The 14,085-nt window shown below is 41.8% G+C and overlaps 1 protein-coding gene across 1 annotated transcript in view; it reads right to left on the bottom strand.

The window, feature by feature from the left end:
• Positions 1-14,085, bottom strand: part of PLCB4 (phospholipase C beta 4) — a gene marked incomplete in the record, with an annotated part of 314,962 nt that overhangs the window by 189,014 nt on the left and 111,863 nt on the right. The window contains 1 exon segment of the mRNA XM_034764107.1: positions 9,827-9,896.

Raw genomic sequence — 14,085 nt, 5'->3', positions numbered from 1 at the left:
AACTAAATCATCCCAGGCAGGGCTTTGTCAAGCCTGACCTTAAAAACCTCTAAGGAAGGAGATTCCACCACCTCCCTAGGTAACCCATTCCAGTGGAAGACAGGAGAGCCCTACATTACAGGGCTCCTGATCCCGGGCCCTTAAACAAACAGTGTCCTGGGGTTTTCCGTCCCTCCTCCAACTCCTATTTCTCCAGGCCCCCTTCCTCTTTTCCCCTACCAGGCCATTTTCTGAGCCTTTGTTTATTCTAACACCCTGAAATGCAGTCTTGTCCCCCTTTATTCTTAAAGGGCTGGTACACCCCTTTGCACACGTGAGCTACGAATTTGCAGAATTCCATTTCTTTATCCTGCAAATTAAATCAGCTTATCACGTGGATATTTCAGCCATATCCGACCCACAAAAGCATCCTTCTATGGTCTTGCGGTCAAGGTCCTAACTATGACTCTGGAGACCTGCGTTCAAGTCTTATCTCTGCCAGAGACCACCTGTGTGACCACAGGTAAATCAATTAATCTGCCTTCCTGACTCAAGTCCCCATCTGTAAACTAGGGAAAATACTTATGTTCTGCTAATCTTTATCTGTCTTTTCTATTTAGATTGTAAACTGTTTGGGGCATGGCCTGTCTCTTATTAAGTGTATATAAAGCGGCCCCCAAATTCAGCTGGGGATTGTAGGCACAACGGCAAAGTACAGAATAATTTTCACGTTCTGAAAATAAAGCCTAGCACAAAGACGACTGAAAAATTACAAAAAAAACCCATACAGGTTTTATTTATGTATTTTTAAAAGTCCTTTTTCCTATACTTGCCTGTCCAAAACTGAGAGGGGCAAAAATCAAACTTTACTTTTACTTTTATTTGTGATACCTTTATCTTTGGAAGAGTCTTTCAAGCAACACAAACCAACCCTCTGGTTGTGGAATGAACTGAGGAAGAGGGTGCATTCTCTCAGGTGAATGACACAAAATCCACGGCAACAACTGGATACCTGTGCTTGACTGACAGGGAACTGCCAATCAATCTGGTATAGGGACAAATCAACAACCCCACTGAATTTCAACAGGAATTAGGCACCTCACTCTCTTAGGTTCCTTCAAAAATCCTAGCCATTGATAGTACTTATCTTTACTGCTACCAGTATCATTTTAACACATTCAATTCATTATTTGTAATCTCTCCATGATGGAGTGATGGGTTTTTTTTTTAATTAACACAGAACTTTGCAGACAATTGTAGCAGTTTTCAGGTACTTATAGGTCACATTTTGAGGTCAAAACTTCCCGATCATATTATTTGGTATTAAATGTACAGTGCTTCAATTTTCTGATTTCACCTGTTTTTCCTCCTCCTGCTCTTTCACCTCCATTGCAGCTTAAGCATTAGAATTGCGAGCAGATTGTGAACCACTCTATAATTCTGATGTTCATGACACTGTAAATACACCTAAGGGAAAACCTAGGTATCATCCCTAACAGAAGTCAATTCAGTGCACGCAGCGAAAGCCAGCCGGCTCAATAAAGGTAATATATGAGACCACACGGAATGTATCATGAAAAAGAACACTGATCAAAACTAAAGCAGATGATGAGAGATGCTAGTAACACAGAGTCCCGTGTCTGAAATAATTACTTACAACATTTAGATCAACTATGAAAACAACCACACTGCATGAGCTGTACTGCATCACATATTCAGCACAGACGAATAAACTCTAGTCTGGTGAGAAAATATTTTTCAGAGATTATTTTCACTACAGAGGAAAGCCGGGACTCCCCGTTTCTTTTTCTGACAGGCACAGGCTTCACTTCCCCAATATAACACAACCTAGGCTTGCTTTTTAGGAAACTGCATTCAGATGTTGTTCCTCTATGACATCATTAATCTCCATGGAAACCTGCTTAGAATGACCGCTGGCCTGAAATAGGTACTGTCATCCCAGATCAACTCAAAAGAAGTACAGGAAAAGATCTTTTATCATACCTCTTCCAGCTATACATTGCTGCCAAGAGATTTGAACTTCCCTAGACTACAATACCAACTTTGAAAAACAAAAGGATCCTTAGTGCGGGGTAGAAGAAAGAGGTTTGCATTAGTACAGTCTATTATCAGTTTGTGTAGCATTATATCATTTCAGGAAGCCAGTTGCGGATAACAATAAAGAGTTTATTAATCCTTACTTTCAGGCATCATCAGGGAACACCTCTCTTCACTGGAGTGCAACCAGGTGGATCATGCTTTTTTCCCTTTGCCATGCCAACACAGCCACTCACCATGACTAAGCTCCCTGCTCTGGAGTCAAGGTATCTACTCTAATAGAGATGTTTTACCTAGCAAATAAATCTATCCCCAAATGGATCTGTTTCATGCTGAGTTAAACTGAGAGGGTAACGGACCAAAAAAAAATAGACTAAAGGTCATTAACTTTTTTTTTTTTTTTTGGCAAGCTGCCTAGCAGACTTAGGTTTCTATAATGAAAATATATTTACACACACACACACACACACACATACACACACACCATATAAATGTGAATTAATCTGCCTTCTTAAGGACAAGTTTAAAAAAACGATTATACATTAAAAATTAGATGTCTCTGACATTTGTATAGATGCAAATTGTATGTAATATTGAATAAACTTCCATCATTGAATTTTATTCAGGGGCGGTTATGATTTCCATTGATAATTGGCATAAAATTGACACATAATTCTTTCAGGAGATGTAAAAGAAAAGAAAAGAAAAGAAAAGGGTAGATATTGTTAATAACTTACAGAGATGTAGTATGCACTGTTGTTGTAGTCATGTTGGTCCCAGGATATTAGAAAGACAAGGTGGGTAAAGTAAATACCTTTTATTGCACCAACTTCTGTTGGTGAGAGAGAGACGCTTTCAAACTTACCCAGAGCTCTTCTGCAGATCTAGTAATACAAGTGTAGTGTTTACTTTAGCTGCACTGATTCATTTGTTTTTAGCAGCACGGAGAGGTACACAAAGAAACATAGGAGCCAATTCTGCAAGACACACACACTCACTTTCAACTAGCACTTCTCAGGATCAAGCCCTTAATTACTCAGGGCCACTCCTACACATGCTCACTTGCACAAATCATGCCACTGAAGCCAGTTTATTTAGATCAGAAGAATTTTAGGCTGGAACCATATTTTGTTCTGCTTGTACAGCGCCTAGCACAGTGAGGTCCTGCTCCATGACTGGGGCTCCTAGGGGCTACTACAATATAATAAAATAATTATTATTCACATCACCAAGGTTTATAGGATCAAGGCCCTATGCGTATGTAAGACTTTGTTGGCTAACAAAATTCAGGGCATACTGCAAGGCTCACCTTGTTTTCCTCACTGCTAAGGAGCTGGTTGGTAGACATAGCTGAGTGGCTGCCATATATGACTTTGATGTGGGCATTAATTAACTTGCTATTTTCATGATGCCACTGGGCTATATGAATTGATCCGACTGATGGGTCCACTTGTTTATCAGAGTACTTTTAAAGAGATTGTCTAGGATTCCCAAGATCATTTTAATAATGAAATTGGTTTAATTGCAGAGAAATAAAAATCCACATAAATTACAAATTCAAACGCACATTTATTAATGTTAATATAAACTACAGATGTGTTTCTTATGAAATACAGAGGCCTTGTTCCTACAAACTCTTCCATGGTCTACCACAGGGAGTGGGGCTGGAGGCCACCTGGGGCCCAATTAACATTAAGTATTAGCCAAAATTCTTTGCATATAAAATAAAATTCAGGTCCTTCGCATGGCCACTCCCAAACTTTAATGAGCAGAAAGGGGGCAGGACGTGGGACTGGTTTGTCTGAGGAGACAGGGGCTTACCTCAGATTCCCCAGCAAGATGCAGGAGACAGGCTAGAGTGGGAGTGTGTGTTGCTGCATTTCTCCTGCTAACAGGCAAAGGTTTGACATATCAATTCTAAGGCCTGGATTGGTGTCCAGCCTTGTAAGAGTGTGTTTAATGGAGGGAAAGTAGTCTCTCCCCTCTTGTGTCACTTGTGTACAAGGGCCATGCACAATCCCAGCCTTTTTGCTCATACAGTGCAACAACTGCACAAAGACAGCACCTAGAACGACACCACCCTTCCGCAAGGGGGAAGGGTCCCGGAGCCTGGGCTCCTGCTTGGGCCTAAACATCTACACCACAATTAAACAGCCCTATAGTCCAAACTCCGCGAGCCAGAGTCAGCTGACCCAGGCCAGTCATGAGTGTTTAATTTCAGTGTAAACATGCCCATGAACTGGGCGACATGTTATTATGGGTTGTTATGAGATTGGTAAGTGTGAACTCACCCTTCACTTAACGTAGGTGTAAACATAAGCACCGTCTTCGGCCTCGTCTACACTCGGAAATTAGGTCGGTGTAACTACGTCGCTCAGGAGTGTGAAAAATCCACATACCTGAGCAATGCAGTTACACCGACCTAACACCCGGTGTAGACAGCGCAAAGCCAACGTGAGAATTCTCCCGTCAACCTAGCTAGCATCTCTCCGGAAAGTGGATTACCACTACCAATGGGGGGAACCCCTCCCATCCGTGTGGGTAGCGTCTTCACTGAAGCACTGCAGCTGTGCTGCTGCAGCCTTTTAAGTGTAGACAAGCCCTAAAACCACCAGGAATACGTGAACCTATCCCGGAGCTTTTGGCTAAGTATTGTTTTGGGTAAGGGTGTGAGTGTGAGAAGAGAGATCACACAGAAACGGAGGTGAGACAAAACAGATGGAATGGGAAAGGCAGCCTGAAAAGCACTGAAAGAAACCTTGGGATATGTTTTTGGGTTGGGGATGGAGGCTGGAAAAAAAAAAAAAAACGCTCTTGGTGCTGTGAGCTAAAGAAGCAGTTTCCTGCTATTTGATTCTTTCTGTGTTCAGAGACACACCAGATAGCAAGTGTGAAAAATCGGGACAGGGTGTAGGAGGTAACAGGTGCCTACATAAGACAAAGCCCCAAATATCGGGACATCAGGTCACCCTAGAGACACAGGACTTCGTACAGTCTTTGTAAATAAGCAAAACTGCATCAAACAAATACCTGAATACCACCAATTTCTACCGCCTGCTAGAATACCCACAGGGCCCCAAACTTGGACTAGCCGCACAGGTCAAAAAGGGGAAACAATAACATAGCTAATTATCAATACTGAGTCAGTCTGTCCTCAGATACACCTGTAACCACACTGATGTCAGGGGAATTGCATGTGCGTATCCATGGGCAGCAATTAGCCCACTGTCCCGCTTTCTACCTATACACTTTTTTTTCCCCAAAAGTGCTCATTATTTTTATGATAGCCTCATGAATCCGAGCCATGGGAACACACTGTCTCCAACACTTGTCAAGAGTACAAAACCTGCAGCCAGAAGTGACTTGGTACATTAGATTAGAGCTACAGAAATAAGCCGCCTCATGAGACTTTCCTCAAACTCTGCAAATTTGGCCCACTTTAAACCACCTTTCCTTCATTTCCTGTGGCTGTTACCTCTGGCTATAAGAAATTGTGATGCAGCCGATGCCTTGGTAATTCCGTAGTTAGCCGGAAGGAGCAAGACATTGGTTCCTTCTCCCCCTAGAGACGTTTGTAAAGTACTTAGCCGTCCCCGGCTCTGCAACCAGAATCCCAATCACTGCTTGAAGCTAAGTATATCATGGTCTGGGGGTGGAAAGAAAGAAAGAAAGACTACATTACCAGGTAGCATCTCCCAACCACCACCTTAAGAAAATGGCACACCTGTTTTTGCTTTAGAACAATGAACCACTCCACATTAGAGAGGAAAAAAAAAGGGGGGGGGGAGAGAAGAGAAAAATCTTCCAAACCTCTGACCATTTATAAAAGAGGCACAAGGTCCTAGCCTCAAGTTAAGGAAAGAAAAATTTCATAGTAAGGTGATAAATTCAGTCTTCCTAAGCAAAGGCACCGGCCGCATCAACATTGTGACAGCTCTTGGTAGGCAATCCATGCTATAACATTGATAATGTGTCACAGCGACGTTCATTCATTGCCTTCAATTTACAGTGCGACGGTTAACAAGCAAACGAGCATCAGACATAAAACAGCTGAAATTAAAGCTTTTAAACAAGGTAAGCAATAAACCCATATGCGAAGGCTTCTTGTAATAACATCAGCCTTAAATATCTGTCATTGCTTCTAATATTTTAATGGACCTAAATATTCTGCTAAACAGGTCTCAGCCGTGATGCAATGTTGTGTATTTGATTACTAGTCCCCTACTGCAAGGAGTCAGTCTGTTTGGCAGGTTTTTACACTTTGAAGGTGCTGCTGTCAGTGACAAAAGCCTATCTGAACACAGGGGATGTTCAAACGGGGTGTCACGTTAAGAAATTGGAGAGTGTAAAAATGTCAAAACCAGCTACTTCCTCCTCAGTAATGGTTATTCATAGATTCTAGGACTGCCTAGTTTTCTTCAACGGTAATCTTGCTTCTGACTCCTTTTTTTCTCCTTGCTGTGACTTGCCTATTTCAACACAATTTAGAACTCCATAGAGAATGGCAGTTTGTTCTTTATATCTCCCTGCTTTTCTGAGCTTCTGCAATTTGTTTGCAAACCTTAGCATAGGTTATTGCGCATCTACCCAGTCTCTTCTGATGGGGAGGCAATGTCAAAATTGGAGATATTCACTAAAGTCCTATCTTTGAAGGTGATAGTGTTAGAAGAGTTATTCAAACAATTTCAGGTTTTCAATCTCTAAGAGATTATATAGATAAATCTAGTCTATTCAACTGCTATATAGTTATGGCCTTCAGAGGAGAAAGAGAAAAATCTGAGGTGTCAGAAATATTTACTAGATCTGGGGAAAATAAACCACTTCTTTTGATTTCCAAATAGTCACAGAGTAAAATTTTCAAAACTTCTTACATGACTGAAATTGAAAGTCAGTGAGATTTAAATTCACTTAGGTACTTCTGAAAGTGTTACTCATAGAACTGTGGATCCACATGAAAACCAAATAACTCTGGCAGTAGCAGAAGTAGGTACTGGAAAAGGAACAAAAATTGTAAGTGGATATTAATTAGTGCAATATGGTATAGTGGGGGAGAGAGGGGAGGGGTAGTGATTAGAAGAGAACACTGGTCATTTGGATTCTTGTAATTTTTCCTACTTCTATCACATGGATTGATGTGTGATCTTGAACATGTGTAGTTAGATTGCAGGCTCTCCAGGGCAAGGATCGTGAATTCCTATTTGTTCAAATAGCAGGAGTGCACTGTGGGTGTTAATGAAAGCAAATGATTAATAATAATAAAGGACTAATATGACAGATGCTATTGATTGTCACTTGTGTAGGAGAAACTGCAACCCACTGCTACAGATTATGCTCTAACATTGCCATTTGAAATACTGAAACCAACATTTAATAATTGTCATTTATTAGAAACTCATCAAAATGCAAAGTCCCACTGATTCAAAATGTTGGAATATTACAATACACAGAAATGCAGCACAATCACATTGGAAAACGTAAGTGCCACAAAGAACGTGAATGCAAATGTGTACATTTTGCCTTGAAATGGCAATCAACATGTTTTTTTCTTATTACCCTCCCTTCATTCCCCATTATTCTGGCATTCCTGGGTATCCGTGCATTTTTCTAACCTTCAGAATGCTATAGCAAAATTATAAGTCACCTACGATGCCAATGATTCTGAGAGGTAATCTAAATGGACAGGCTGGAGTGGTGCGTTTTCTACTCAGTAAAGATGAATAGCACATGGGTATTCAAGTAGTACTGCCCATCTCATCTGCTCTCTGTCATTTAAACAAGGAGAACACCCTTGGATTCCAGTGAAGTTCACTGCTCCACTAGAGCCTCATTCATTGCTATTCACCTGGTTTCTGGAAAGGGTGTATTTCATCAGATCCTACCTGAATTCAAAGAAAGACTTTGGCTGCTGTTCCACAGTGGCTGGGCCATTGCTGGCTACTTTATCTCTTGGAAGTAATTCATCCATTCACAACTTCTGTGAGAATAACGGTTTGTTGCACCCAAAGCACCGCAGCCCCAGCTGTATTTCCAGGAAAGGGATATATTTCTTCAACCCCCTCCCCATCCCTGATTTAAGTGCAGAGTATCACTTGCACTGTTTGGAGGGCGTGGGTGGAAAAGAGGAGGAGATAGGCAATACGGTGGGTTGGTATTTTCTGGTAGATTCATCATTGGGGATGTGAAATGAGAGGGATTTGGTACTGGGATACTTGTGAGACCAACAATTTTGTGGGTGTGGGAAGGGGGTCTTATTCTATTGGCTTCCCTCCTTCAAGGCCTTTTTTCCAGAGATTTCAGCTTTGTTTGGAGTCTCCAGCAAAACACAGGTGGCAGAAAGCCATATTTAGGACCATCGCCACCACCACGACAGGAGTCAGAGATTTGTTGGAGCCAGCGGAGGTGGGTCCATTTGGACCAGGGTTCTGATGGGACTAATCATTCCATTCTATAATGTTTAGGCAGAGTGGGCATCTCCGGGGGGCAAGAGTGTCTGAGTGTGAGGGCAGTGGTGATTACTGAGGCTCTTCCTAATTGTATTAGATTAATCAGGACCAAACTAGACAATTTCATGAGTGGGTTGGGTTTATAGGGCACCTGGCCACTCAGCGTGTGGAGAGAGATCCAGGTATGGTTTGGGAACCATCAGGAAAGGTGGCTGATTCTTTTTTAATATCCTGGATTTCTTCTCTCCCTGGCTAGGGACACTTAGAGGTAATATATGGGATTTACACTTTGTCCTGGGAGTCTTTTCCTGGGCAGGCAGCTGTTCCCCTGCAATAGATACTGGAAGGTGACTGGGCAGGTTGAGTAATGCTGCTAGGAGATAAGGTCACAGCAGACCAAAGATCTGTCTGAGTGCTTGAAATTTCTGGTTCCTGTTGCGACAGGCATAGAGAGACTGGGCAATTAGAGCTCTTCCAAACACAGGCCAAGTAGTCTACATTTATTAGTCCCATGGGTTTGTCATCCTGGTAGTTCCATGATGTTCACTGTGGGGTCACTGGTTAATAAAATCACAACCACCCCTTTAAGTACAGAGTTTGTTGGTCTCAGCCAGAACTGGATGGATGATTTGGCTGGGCTTTTGTTAGCTCAGCTTTCACAAGGCAGGTACTCAGGTCAGTATGAACCGAGAGAAAGCTGGAGGGGTGCCCTAGCTGTGTTGCATTCCTATTGATTGAGGGGTCATGCCCTGCCTTTGTTACGGCAGTTTGCAAACAGAGTGGTTTTCGTTCCTCAATGGCTCCACAGGCAGCACTGGTGCCCAGCATGGTTTTCCATCTGCTTCCTAATTAAACCTCTCTCTCCAAGGTGGTCATCCACACCATCCTGACCTTCTGACTACTGCCATGAGATTTCCTCAGGTCTGGCCAGGCCAGCTACTCTAACTTCTGTTGCTGCAGAATGCAGTTGCCCACCTACTCATCAGCATGAACAATGGGGAATATATAATATCTGCAATAGCTACTTATTCACTTCCCGGTGCAATTCAAGCTATTGGCATTGTTTTATAAAGCTCTGTATGATTTGAATCCTGACTACCTGGAAACTGCCTCTGTCTCAATTCACTGATCCTTTCATTCAGTTCTACATAAAATCTCCATACAATACAATCCTCAAGTACATATTCACCTGTACACAATGATTATTCCAGAAGAAAAAGGTGATATGTCAAACCATAAACTTAAACTTCTATATAAAACAAAAAGCAAAAAAAAAAAAGACCATTAACTTTATATTTGCAACTGCTAGTCAGTTATCATTGCTAGCCTACAAGCAGGTAACTTACCAAAGTAGCTCTCGATTGGCTGGTTAAACAGCTGGACGGATTAGACAGATGTGATGGGAAAGTCTTCCTTCTGTGAAATAATAAAACAGATCAATAAGGCTGGTGCCATCTACTGAAATCTCCTATCGAAAAAACATCCCTTTGAAAGTCCAGAAATGTATGGTATCAAGAGAAACATTTAAAAACAAGCTTTGGTTATGCCTTTGTTAAATCATGGGAAAGTATTAGCTATATGTCTCTTAATGGAAAAGAGACAAATCACAACGGATAGCGATAGAAGCTATGGATCACACACACCATTTACCACTGCATTGTGCCAGGATAGATTTCAACATAAATAAAGCATCCTAAATAATTAATAAAGATCAGAAAGCAGCACTTAAATAACACTGCCATATTTGTAGTCTTTCCAGAATAAATGTTAGCTGACTTTAATTGTAGGAGTTGCCTCATCATAACGGTGCTGAGAATTTCCCCCCATAAATGAAAATTAACTTTTCCTATGGAAAGGGACTGTACAATAATTAGCAAGTCTGTCCATGCCAATAAATGGTTCCTCAATCAGGACCTAACAACCCTTCGGTAACAGACGCTGGCATCATTGGTACCCACATCCGACCCACATCTGCCTATGCTCTAGAGGCAGCAAAATCAGCCTCTTGAGAATTTGGGGCACTGAAAGAAAGATCCTAGCAATGTACACTGACTGTAAGGAGGAGTAAAGGAGGGGAAATCTTGGGTAATCTTTTCCAGGGCTTTGGAGCGGAACCCGGAGCTGGAGCGTGGAGCAGCTCCAGACCAGTGGAGTTGCAGGTTTTTGCCTGGAGCTGGAGCGGAGCCGGAGCACAGCTCCAAAGCCTTGATTTCCTCATCCCCTGGAAAACAAAAACTAAGCTCCAACTTTTCAGTAGAAAAAACTGCAACCACCTTTCCCCCTCCCCCCAGCTTTCTGGGCAGGTAGACAATATAAATGATAATTTTTGAAGAGTTATAAAAACATAAAAGACATATATTATATACATTATGCCCCAGGACATAAGCACATTTTTAACAATACTTCTAAATAATTCACTTTAACAATGAGTGATATGGAGGTCTAGCCATGCCCATATGGTGCTAATTGCAATCGGATGCCCAGATAAACCAAGAGGCTGTTTTGTGGCCAGCAAATGGGAATTGCGGCACTTAGTGTGTGCGTGCTTGTGGTTAACTACATCATCATAAATTAAAAGTGTGTTATTGATTTAACCAACCATGGTGGACCACTAGTATCAGGCATCTGCCTGCTGCAGTGAAACAATTTATTTGTCTTCCTTTTTTGCGACCAGGGGCTGCTAACAGGGAGTTTCGCAAGGGAGTTCTCCAGGTGAAGGAGGAGCAAATACAGGACCCTGGGGGTAAGTGACTGTCTGTAGTGTGTATTTGTGTTTGGGGGTTACTTGCTGTGTGCTGAGCTTGTGTTTGTCAGTCTGTTTGTTTGTTTGTTTGTTTGAAGGACTGTGTGCTGTGGCTGGCAGTTGGAAGCTGTGAGCTTCAAAGGAAGGTCTGAAGGCTAGAAGCCTCTGGTAATTGGCTGAGCCTTAATCAGTGAGCGGGGCATTCACCCAGGCCAGGGCTTTATAAAGCAGCGCACAAACGACCAGGGAGCTTTTGCGACCAGGGGCTGGTAACAGGGAGTTTCACAAGGGAGTTTAGAAGGGGAGCAGGAAGGGAGCGCAGGTCCTTTGCCGGTTCTATCTTATACCCTTTATTCCCCTTAAAACCTATAAACCAAACTACATTCAAAACGTCTTGCTTTAAACAACCCCTTCATTAACTAGGAGACAATGCAGGCAGAAGCCCACCAGCCACATTAGGGATCTATTATCAACCACCTGACCAGGACGGTGATAGTGATGATGAAATGCTAAGGGAAATTAGAGAGGCTATCAAAATTAAGAACTCAATAATAGTGGGGGATATCAATTATCCCCATATTGACTGGGAACATTTCACTTCAGGACGAAATGCAGAGATAAAATTTCTCTATACTTTAAATGACTGCTTCATGGAGCAGCTGGTACGGGAACCCACAAGGGGAGAGGCAACTCAAGATTTAGTCCTGAGTGGAGCACAGGAGCTGGTCCAAGAGGTAACTATAGCAGGACCGCTTGGAAATAGTGACCATAATACAATATCATTCAACATCCTTGTGGTGGGAAGAACATCTCAACAGCCCAACACTGTGGCATTTAATTTCAAAAGGGGGAACTATGCAAAAATGAGGGGGTTAGTTAAACAGAAGTTAAAAGGTACAGTGACTAAAGTGAAATCCCTGCAAGCTGCATGGGCGCTGTTTAAAGACACCATAATAGAGGCCCAACTTCAACGTATACCCCAAATTAAGAAACACAGTAAAAGAACTAAAAAAGAGCCACTGTGGCTTAACAACCATTAAAAGAAGCAGTGAGAGATAAAAAGACTTCCTTTTAAAAGTGGAAGTCAAATCCTAGTGAAGCAAATAGAAAGGAGCATAAACAGTGCCAAATTAAGTGCAAGAATGTAATATGAAAAGCCAAAGAGGAGTTTGAAGAACGGCTACCCCAAAACTCCAAAGGTAATAACAAAATGTTTTTTAAGTACATCAGAAGCAGGAAGCCTGCTAAACAACCAGTGGGGCCCCTTGATGATCGAGATACAAAAGGAGTGCTTAAAGACGATAAAGTCATGGCGGAGAAACTAAATGGATTCTTTGCTTCAGTCTTCACGGCTGAGGATGTTAGGGAGATTCCCAAACCTGAGCTGGCTTTTGTAAGTAACAAATCTGAGGAACTGTCACGGATTGAAGTGTTACGAGAGGAGGTTTTAGAATTAATTGATAAACTTAACATTAACAAGTCACCGGGACCAGATGGCATTCACCCAAGAGTTCTGAAAGAACTCAAATGTGAAGTTGCAGAACTATTAACTAGGGTTTGTAACCTGTCCTTTAAATCGGCTTCTGTACCCAATGACTGGAAGTTCGCTAATGTAACACCAATATTCAAAAAGAGCTCTAGAGGTGATCCCGGCAATTACAGACCAGTAAGTCTAACATCTGTACCGGGCAAATTAGTCGAAACAATAGTTAAGAATAAAATTGTCCGACACATAGAAAAACAAACTGTTGAGCAATAGTCAACATGGTTTCTGTAAAGGGAAATCGTGTCTTACTAATCTATTAGAATTCTTTGAAGGGGTCAACAAACATGTGGACAAGGCGGATCCAGTGGACACAGTGTACTTAGATTTCCAGAAAGCCTTTGACAAGGTCCCTCACCAAAGGCTCTTATGTAAATTAAGCTGCCATGGGATAAAAGGGAAGGTCCTTTCATGGATTGAGAACTGGTTAAAAGACGAAACAAAAGGTAGGAATTAATGGTAAATTCTCAGAATGGAGAGGGGTAACTAGTGGTGTTCCCCAAGGGTCAGTCCTCAGACCGATCCTATTCAACTTATTCATAAATGATCTGGAGAAAGGGGTAAACAGTGAGGTGGCAAAGTTTGCAGATAATACTAAACTGCTAAAGATAGTTAAGACCAAAGCAGACTGTGAAGAACTTCAAAAAGATCTCAGAAAACTAAGTGATTGGGCATCAAAATGGCAAATGAAATTTAATGTGGATAAATGTAAAGTAATGCACATTGGAAAAAATAACCCCAACTATACATACAATATGATGGGGGCTAATTTAGCTACAACAAGTCAGGAAAAAGATCTTGGAGTCATCGTGGATAGTTCTCTGAAAATGTCCACGCAGTGTGCAGAGGCGGTCAAAAAAGCAAACAGGATGTTAGGAATCATTAAAAAGGGGATAGAGAATAAGACTGAATATATTATTGCCCTTATATAAATCGATGGTACGCCCTCATCTCGAATACTGCGTACAGATGTGGTCTCCTCATCTCAAAAAAGATATACTGGCACTAGAAAAGGTTCAGAAAAGGGCAACTAAAATGATTAAGGGTTTGGAACGGGTCCCATATGAGGAGAGATTAAAGAGGCTAGGACTCTTCAGCTTGGAAAAGAGGAGACTAAGGGGGGATATGATAGAGGTATATAAAATCATGAGTGATGTGGAGAAAGTGGATAAGGAAAAGTTATTTACTTATTCCCATAATACAAGCACTAGGGGTCATCAAATGAAATTAATAGGCAGCAGGTTTAAAACAAATAAAAGGAAGTTCTTCTTCACGCAGTGCACAGTCAACTTGTGGAACTCCTTACCTGAGGAGGTTGT

Source organism: Trachemys scripta, chromosome 3, assembly GCF_013100865.1.
Source record: "Trachemys scripta elegans isolate TJP31775 chromosome 3, CAS_Tse_1.0, whole genome shotgun sequence".
NCBI lineage: Eukaryota > Metazoa > Chordata > Testudines > Emydidae > Trachemys > Trachemys scripta.
The sequence above is the reverse complement of the archived record's forward strand: the minus strand, read 5'-3'. Positions and strand labels throughout refer to the sequence as shown.